At 41.4% G+C, this 9789-nt stretch overlaps 1 pseudogene; it reads left to right on the top strand.

Annotated features, from left to right (window-relative positions):
• Positions 1-8881, top strand: LOC135525440 (proton-activated chloride channel-like; annotated as a pseudogene).
• The last annotated feature ends 908 nt before the right edge of the window (positions 8882-9789 follow it).

Genomic DNA, 9789 nt, shown 5'->3' with positions numbered 1-9789 from the left:
TAACTAGGGACAATAAAGGTGTTTTCTACTGCTTTAAAACTACGCACGAACGTGAACGAATCCGCCGGTTTAATATCTCCAAATGCGCGAGATCCACATGATGAGAAAATTATATTATGAATAAAAATGGATCATTTATAATATCCGGAGTTTTAATGAACTATATAGTAATTCGAAGTATTCTTTAAAGACGAATCGGAATGCTTCGGAAGGAGACCTCCCGGTCATACCACGAAGTAAGTTCTGTTATGGCCACTGACTGTTATGGATTTTAATTGATTATTGATTTCATATCATTATCAATTACTTTACAATCGCATCTATCTGTATTGATCGATCACTTTTCAGGAAATTGGGGGGAAAACATTGGGACTTCTCTAGGAGGTGATCCTCGTATAGAAACAATATCATGTGACTTTTAAGACGTTTGTTTTACAATTACAGTAGGGAACTTGGAAGTCTACAGACCTACATGATCTAAAAGTGGATGACACTGTGTACTTTATATACGCTGGTACTTTGTGTTAAATCAACCATTAACAATGTAAATCTGTACCCTTATTTGATACAGTTCAATGACGAGGAAGAACTTCAAACCCCCGACTTCTACCAAGACAATGACAGTGCCAACGGTGGCCCGGAGGAGCCAGAAGAATCCATTGCCAGTGTTCTACCAGGTTCTATTTTTTTCTCTCACTATATTCAATTGTATTTTCTATTCTATTATAGTCTATCCTATAATAGTCTATTATATTATATCCTATTCTTTTCTATCCTATTATAGTCTATTATATCCTATTATAGTCTATTATATTATATTATATCCTATTCTTTTCTATTCTATTCTATTATAGTCTATAGTCTATCCTATTCTTTTCTATCCTATTATATTATATCCTATTCCTTTCTATCCTATTATAGTCTATCCTATTATAGTCTATTATATTATATCCTATTCTTTTCTATTCTATTCTATTATAGTCTATTATAGTCTATCCTATTATATCCTATTCTTTTCTATTCTATTCTATTATAGTCTATTATAGTCTATCCTATTATAGTCTATCCTATTATAGTCTATTACATTATATTATATCCTATTATTTTCTATCCTATTATAGTCTATTATAGTCTATCCTATTATAGTCTATTATATTATATCCTATTCTTTTCTATCCTATTATAGTCTATTATAGTCTATCCTATTATAGTCTATTATTTTATATCCTATTCTTTTCTATCCTATTATAGTCTATTATATCCTATTATAGTCTATCCTATTATAGTCTATTATATTATATCCTATTATAGTCTATCCTATTATAGTCTATTATAGTCTATTATATTATATCCTATTCTTTTCTATCCTATTATAGTCTATTATAGTCTATCCTATTATAGTCTATCATAGTCTATTATATTATATCCTATTATAGTCTATTCCAAAAAAATAATATTGTAAAGACTACTGTAATATTCATATTATCTCTATTTTATTACCTATAATATGTAATTCATGTATTGATTAACAATCTTTCCTTACTATTGAAGTATTATTTGAGTAGTTTTGTCCTTTATATTTACTGCATTATTCCAGAGGAGGACATGGTGAACAGCAATCCATTTACACTGTTCAACAAGGCCTGTCTGAAGAACGTGTTCACTGTCCTGCTGCTGTTCATCTACCTGGTGCTGACTGCTGTGGCTGTGTTCCTGGCCTATCAAACCATCACTGACTTCATGGAGAAGCTCAGTCACCCTGTCATGTCTGTCACATACAAGGAGGTGGATGCCTTCTCTCCCCAGGTTGGTGGAACTGCTCTTAAGTACAGATCTAGGATCAGCCTCGCTCAATCCTAACCTTAAAAGGGTGGGATGCAGAAACTGACCCTAGATTAACGTCCAGGGGCAACTTCACCCTATGTTTAATAAAGGTGTCAATTTAGCAGGTTGTATTTTTACAATACTGATCAGAGAGAATATCGTTTTTAAACATAAAAAAAACAGAATTACATGCTTATATTTATCTTTTTTTGAAAGAACAAGTTCAAGTTGATTGAATTCTTAGTTTTCTTGATGAAACTTTATTTTCTTGTCTTTGTTTGTGAGCAGGCATCGCCCTGTACCCTGGTTCGGCTCAGTTGCTGAGCTGTAAACACCACTACCACGCCCATATCCCCCCGCTGGTTACCCCAGGGAAGCCCCAGCCAGGAGATTGTGTCATGGAGGAAGTGACCTACACTGGCCCCTACACCAACCACACTGTGGTGAGAACCATACTATTATAGAGCCCCTACACCAACCACACTGTGGTGAGAACCATACTATTATAGAGCCCCTACACCAACCACACTGTGGTGAGAACCATACTATTATAGAGCCCCTACACCAACCACACTGTGGTGAGAACCATACTATTATAGAGCCCCTACACCAACCACACTGTGGTGAGAACCATACTATTATGGAGCCCCTACACCAACCACACTGTGGTGAGAACCATACTATTATGGAGCCCCTACACCAACCACACTGTGGTGAGAACCATACTATTATGGAGCCCCTACACCAACCACACTGTGGTGAGAACCATACTATTATGGAGCCCCTACACCAACCACACTGTGGTGAGAACCATACTATTATGGAGCCCCTACACCAACCACACTGTGGTGAGAACCATACTATTATGGAGCCCCTACACCAACCACACTGTGGTGAGAACCATACTATTATGGAGCCCCTACACCAACCACACTGTGGTGAGAACCATACTATTATGGAGCCCCTACACCAACCACACTGTGGTGAGAACCATACTATTATGGAGCCCCTACACCAACCACACTGTGGTGAGAACCATACTATTATGGAGCCCCTACACCAACCACACTGTGGTGAGAACCATACTATTATGGAGCCCCTACACCAACCACACTGTGGTGAGAACCATACATTATGGAGCCCCTACACCAACCACACTGTGGTGAGAACCATACGGAGCAACATTTCCATTCTTAAGAGCATTTTCACTTCAGAACTCATTATGGAGCCCCTACACCAACCACACTGTTGAGAACCATACTGATTGGTCACCAACCACACTTGGTGAGAACCATACTTTATGGAGCCCCTGACTGTGGTGAGAACCATACTATTATGGTACACCAACCACACTGTGGTGAGAACCATGGTATTATGGAGCCCCTTCACACCAACCACACTGTGGTGAGAACCATACTATTATGGAGCCCCTGGTTGAGAACCATTGGAGCCCCTACACCAACCACACTGTGGTTGGTTATGGAGCCCCTACACCAACCACACTGTGTTGAGAACCATACTTTATGGAGCCCCTACACCAACCACACTGTGGTTACTTTATGGAGCCCTGCTGTGGTGGTACTATTATGGAGCCCCTACACCAACCACACTGTGGTGAGAACCATGGTTGATTGGTTATTAATGGAGCCCTACACCAACCACAGGTGGTGAGAACCATACATAAATGTGGTATTTGATAGGTTATGTGAGAACCATATTTTAGTCTCACCAACCACACTGGGTTTCTGGAGATTAGTTGAGAACCATACTGGTTGGTTCAGTCAGCCATTCAGTCATTCATTTAATACATTAATTCCTCTCCTGGGTGTTGTAGAAGCAAGCCTTGGTGGTCAGGGTCCAACAGATGTCAGAAACAGATGGAGTTGATCTTCCTGCAGTTCAGTCAGAACCATACTATTATGGAGACAGAAGAGAACCATTTAGTGCCATCACACTGTGGTGAGAACCATGCTCTTACACCAACCACACTGTGGTGAGAACCATGTCCGGGAGCCCCTACACCAACCACTGTGGTGAGAACCAGTTTAGTACACCAACCACACTGTCAGCCCAGTTTAATACAACACCAACCACACTGTGTCAGAACCATACTTTATAGAGCCCCTTTACCAACGGTGAGAACCATACTGTCAACCCAGTTTAGCCCCTACACCAACCACACTGTCAGCCCAGTTTATGGAGCCCCTACAACCACACTGTGTCAGCCATAGTTTATGGATACAACCACACTGTGAGCCCAGTTTAGTACAACGACCATCAGCCCAGTTTAGGTACATACTATTATGGAGCCCCTACCTGTCAGCCCAGTTTAGTACACCAACCACACTGTGGTGAGAACCAGTTTATGGAGCCCCTACACCAACCACACTGTCAGAACCATTTATTATGGAGCCCCTACAAACCACCTGTCAGAACCATACAGTTTGGAGCCCCTACAACGACACTGTCAGCCCAGTTTATGGATACACCAACCACCTGTCAGCCCAGTTTGGAGCCCCTACAACCAACCACACTGTGGTGCCCATAGTTTATGGAGCCCAAACCAACCACACTGTCAGAACCATTTATTATGGAGCCCAAACCAACCACACTGTCAGAACCAGTTTGGAGCCCCTACACCAACCACACTGTGTCAGAACCATACAGTTATGGAGCCCCTACACCAACCACACTGTGGTGAGAACCATACTTTATGGAGCCCCTACACCAACCACACTGTCAGAACCATACAGTTTAGTACACCAACCTGTGGTCAGCCCATGGAGCCCCTACACCAACCACACTGTGGTGAGAACCATACTATTATGGAGCCCCTACACCAACCACACTGTGGTCAGCCATACTAGTTTGGAGCCCTACACAACCACACTGTGGTGAGAACCATACTTTAGTACACCAACCACACTGTGGTGAGAACCATACTATTCAGCCCAGTGGTGAGAACCATACTATTATGGAGCCCCTACCCAACCACACTCAGAACAACCAGTTTTGATAGATCACAACATTTCTTCTAAGCATTTTCATTCACTCATTAGTCAGCCCATTGTTTGGTTGATTGGTCAATTGGTCGGTTGTCATTGGTCAGGTTTGGTTGATTGGTATTGGTCAATTGGTCGGTTGGTTGCTTGGTTGGTTGGTTGATTGGTCGGTTGGTTGCTTGGTTGATTGGTTGGTTGATTGGTCGTTTGGTTGGTTGATTGGTCGCTTGGTTGGTTGATTGGTTGCTTGGTTGATTGGTTGGTTGGTTGATTGCTTATTAATCTCTCATGGACAGGGCACGTAACATAAATGGTATTTGACAGAGTTATGTAATATTTTAGTTCTGGGTTTCTGAGATTAGTTGGTTGGTTGGTTCAGTCAGCCATTCAGTCATTCATTTAATACATTAATTCCTCTCCTGGTTGTTGTAGAAGCAGTTTGGTCAGTCCAACAGATGTCAGAAACAGAGAGTTGATCTTCCTGCAGTTTAGTCACAACGAGACAGAAGAGGATTTTAGTGCCATCACATACATGTTTAAAATACAACACCCCGGTCACTGCCCAGTTTAATACAATGACCTGTCCGGGAGGTAATGCACTGGCCCAGTTTAATACAACGACCTGTCAGCCCAGTTTAGTACAACGACCTGTCAGCCCAGTTTAGTACAACGACCTGTCAGCCCAGTTTAGTACAACGACCTGTCAGCCCAGTTTAGTACAACGACCTGTCAGCCCAGTTTAGTACAACGACCTGTCAGCCCAGTTTAATACAACGACCTGTCAGCCCAGTTTAGTACAACGACCTGTCAGCCCAGTTTAGTACAACGACCTGTCAGCCCAGTTTAGTACAACGACCTGTCAGCCCAGTTTAGTACAACGACCTGTCAGCCCAGTTTAGTACAACGACCTGTCAGCCCAGTTTAGTACAACGACCTGTCAGCCCAGTTTAATACAACGACCTGTCAGCCCAGTTTAGTACAACGACCTGTCAGCCCAGTTTAGTACAACGACCTGTCAGCCCAGTTTAGTACAACGACCTGTCAGCCCAGTTTAGTACAACGACCTGTCAGCCCAGTTTAATACAACGACCTGTCAGCCCAGTTTAGTACAACGACCTGTCAGCCCAGTTTAGTACAACGACCTGTCAGCCCAGTTTAATACAACGACCTGTCAGCCCAGTTTAGTACAACGACCTGTCAGCCCAGTTTAATACAACGACCTGTCAGCCCAGTTTAATACAACGACCTGTCAGCCCAGTTTAGTACAACGACCTGTCAGCCCAGTTTAGTACAACGACCTGTCAGCCCAGTTTAGTACAACGACCTGTCAGCCCAGTTTAATACAACGACCTGTCAGCCCAGTTTAGTACAACGACCTGTCAGCCCAGTTTAGAACAACGACCTGTCAGCCCAGTTTAGTACAACGACCTGTCCGGGAGGTAATGCACTGGCCCAGTTTAATACAACGACCTGTCAGCCCAGTTTAATAGCCCAGTTTAGTACAACGACCTGTCCCCAGTTTAAGGTCCAGAATAATGCACTGCCCCAGTTTGTTCGTTTAGAGCACAGGTTTCAAACTTAATTGATTAGTTCGGAACTCCTCTCACCTCCCCTTATCTAGGTCTTGATTGGACATGATTTGAAAGGAGATTTAAAAAAACACCAGCACAAACTCAGCCCTCCAGGAATAGAGTTTAAAATCCCTGGTTTAGAGTAATAAAGTTTAACATTTCTAGTTTAGAGTGTAATATTGTTTAAAATCCATGGGTTAGAGTGTAATATTGTTTAAAATCCCTGGTTTAGAGTAATAGAGTTTTAAATCTCTGGTTTAGAGTAATATTAAAATCCCTGGTTTAGCGTAAGAGTTTTAAATCTCTGATTTAGAGTAATAGAGTTTTAAATCTCTGGTTTAGAGTAATATTAAAATCCATGGTTTAGAGTAATAGAGTTTTAAATCTATGGTTTAGAGTAATATTTAAATCCCTGGTTTAGCTTGTAATAGAGTTTAAAATCCCTGGTTTAGAGTAATAGAGTTGAACATTTCTAGTTTAGAGTGTAATATTGTTTAAAATCCATGGTTTAAATCAAAATTTCAAATCAAATGTATTTATATAGCCCTTCGTACATCAGCTGATATCTCAAAGTGCTGTACAGAAACCCAGCCTAAAACCCCAAACAGCAAGCAATGCAGGTGTAGAAGCACGGTGGTTAGGAAAAACTCCCTAGAAAGGCCAAAACCTAGGAAGAAACCTAGAGAGGAACCAGGCTATGAGGGGTGGCCAGTCCTCTTCTGGCTGTGCCGGGTAGAGATTATAACAGAACATGGCCAAGATGTTCAAATGTTCATAAATGACCAGCATGGTCGAATAATAAGGCAGAACAGTTGAAACTGGAGCAGCAGCACAGCCAGGTGGACTGGGGACAGCAAGGAGTCATCATGTCAGGTAGTCCTGGGGCATGGTCCTAGGGCTCAGGTCCTCCGAGAGAGAGGAGATTATTAGAGAATGCACACTTAGATTCACACAGGACACCGAATTGGACAGGAGAAGTACTCCAGATATAACAAACTGACCCCAGACCCCCGACACATAAACTACTGCAGCATAAATACTGGAGACTGAGACAGGAGGGGTCAGGAGACACTGTGGCCCCATCCGAGGACACCCCCGGACAGGGCCAAACAGGAAGGATATAACCCCACCCACTTTGCCAAAGCACAGCCCCCACACCACTAGGTTTAGAGTGTAATATTGTTTAAAATCCCTGGTTTAGAGTAATAGAGTTTTAAATCTCTGGTTTAGAGTAATAGAGTTTAAAATCCCTGGTTTAGAGTAATAGAGTTTAAAATCACTGGTTTAGAGTAATAGAGTTTTAAATCCCTGGTTTAGAGTGTAATAGAGTTTTAAATCTCTGGTTTAGAGTGTAATAGCGTGAAACCTACGTGTAATGAGATGTGCGTTACAACAACAACCGTTTTGCCCTCGACCTTCTGTTGTAGCGTGGATAAATCAGGGTTCATGCAGGACTGTGAGAGGAACTACTCCATGGTGACCTTCTCTGGAGGCTTCAGGACCTGGGTCAAGATGTCACTGGTCAAGACCTCTGGGAAGAAAAACGAGTCCATGGAGTTCCGGCAAGAGGTCAGTATATCGTTTGTAAACATTCAGGTTTCCTTAAATGTTGTCTTTATTTTTTTTTTATAAGATTAGCAAAATTATTAATTTTAGCATCTACTGTGGCAGAAAACATACAACATGTCGCACAAAGATGATTGTTGTAGCTGACATTATTTTGTAACGACAGCTGTTGTCTGTTCTTCCCAGTCTAGTGTGGTCAAATATAATGACAAGAGGCCTGTATCAGAGCAAAAAGCCATTCAGCTTTTCTTTGTTGTGTTTGAATGGAGGGATCCCTTTGTACAAGAAGTCAGAGATGTAAGTGAACACATTCATATTGTATTATTAGAAAAGTATCTGTTTTGTATTTTTCTATATTCGGTTTTAGTCCATTCTATCCTATTCTAGTTTATCTTATTCGAGACCGCTCGTGTAGTTATTTCTCCTATCTCCGTTCTGAGGGGGGGGGGGGAGCCTATAACGAATCAATGAATTATTTGACCCATTGTTTCCTCCACAGATTGTGACAGCCAATCCGTGGAATACCGTAGCCATCCTGTGTGGTGTGTTCATGGCTCTGTTCAAGGCGGCAAACTTTGCCAGTTTCAGTGTGAAATGGGTCATCAAGATTCGTAAGAGGCATCTGAGGAACAGAAACAGGGACCTGGCCACATCATCTCAGAGATACGTAGTAACTAATACTGACATTAATAATAGAACAGAAGAATAACTTTCATTTTTCCCGTGAACAAACTTCTTTCAATCAATCAATGAGACACCTGCTTTGAACTGTAAATATTGCCCTTAGGTTATGGGCAGCGGGTTTTTTTTTTTTAAATGTTGTTTTGGGATCATCATATCACATTTTGTATGTTTAAGTATTGATGAGATTGTAACGTATCTGATTTTAGACAACTCAACTAAAGGTCAAATTCACAACGATTTTTTATTCCTTTATACAGACGTCATATGTAGCGTTCCAAAATGTGACGGGGAAAATAGGATTGTAAAATTGATTTATGAATGTTATGAAACTGGGTTATACCATCAACAACTGACATGAACTACTGACATGAACTACTGACATGAACTACTGACATGAACTACTGACATGAACCACTGACATGAACCACTGACATGAACTACTGACATGAACCACTGACATGAACCACTGACATGAACTACTGACATATGAACTACTGACATATGAACTACTGAAACCACTGACATGAACCACTGACATATGAACTACTGACATGAACCACTGAACCACTGACATGAACTACTGACATGAACCACTGACAACTACTGAAACTACTGACATATGAACTACTGACATGAACCACTGACTGACATGAACCACTGACATATGAACTACTGACATGAACCACTGACATGAACTACTGACATATGAACTACTGACATATGAACTACTGAACACTGAACCACTGACATGAACCACTGACATATGAACTACTGACATGAACCACTGACATGAACTACTGACATGAACTACTGACATGAACTACTGACATGAACCACTGACATATGAACTACTGACATGAACTACTGACATGAACCACTGACATATGAACTACTGACATATGAACTACTGACATGAACCACTGACATATGAACTACTGACATATGAACTACTGACATGAACCACTGAACCACTGACATGAACCACTGACACTGAACCACTGACATGAACTACTGACATGAACCACTGACATGAACCACTGACATGAACTGACATGAACATGACATGAACTACTGACATATGAACTACTGACATGAACCACTGACATGAACCACTGACATATGAACTACTGAACCACTGAACC

Source organism: Oncorhynchus masou, chromosome 32 (assembly GCF_036934945.1).
Source record: "Oncorhynchus masou masou isolate Uvic2021 chromosome 32, UVic_Omas_1.1, whole genome shotgun sequence".
NCBI lineage: Eukaryota > Metazoa > Chordata > Actinopteri > Salmoniformes > Salmonidae > Oncorhynchus > Oncorhynchus masou.
The sequence above is the reverse complement of the archived record's forward strand: the minus strand, read 5'-3'. Positions and strand labels throughout refer to the sequence as shown.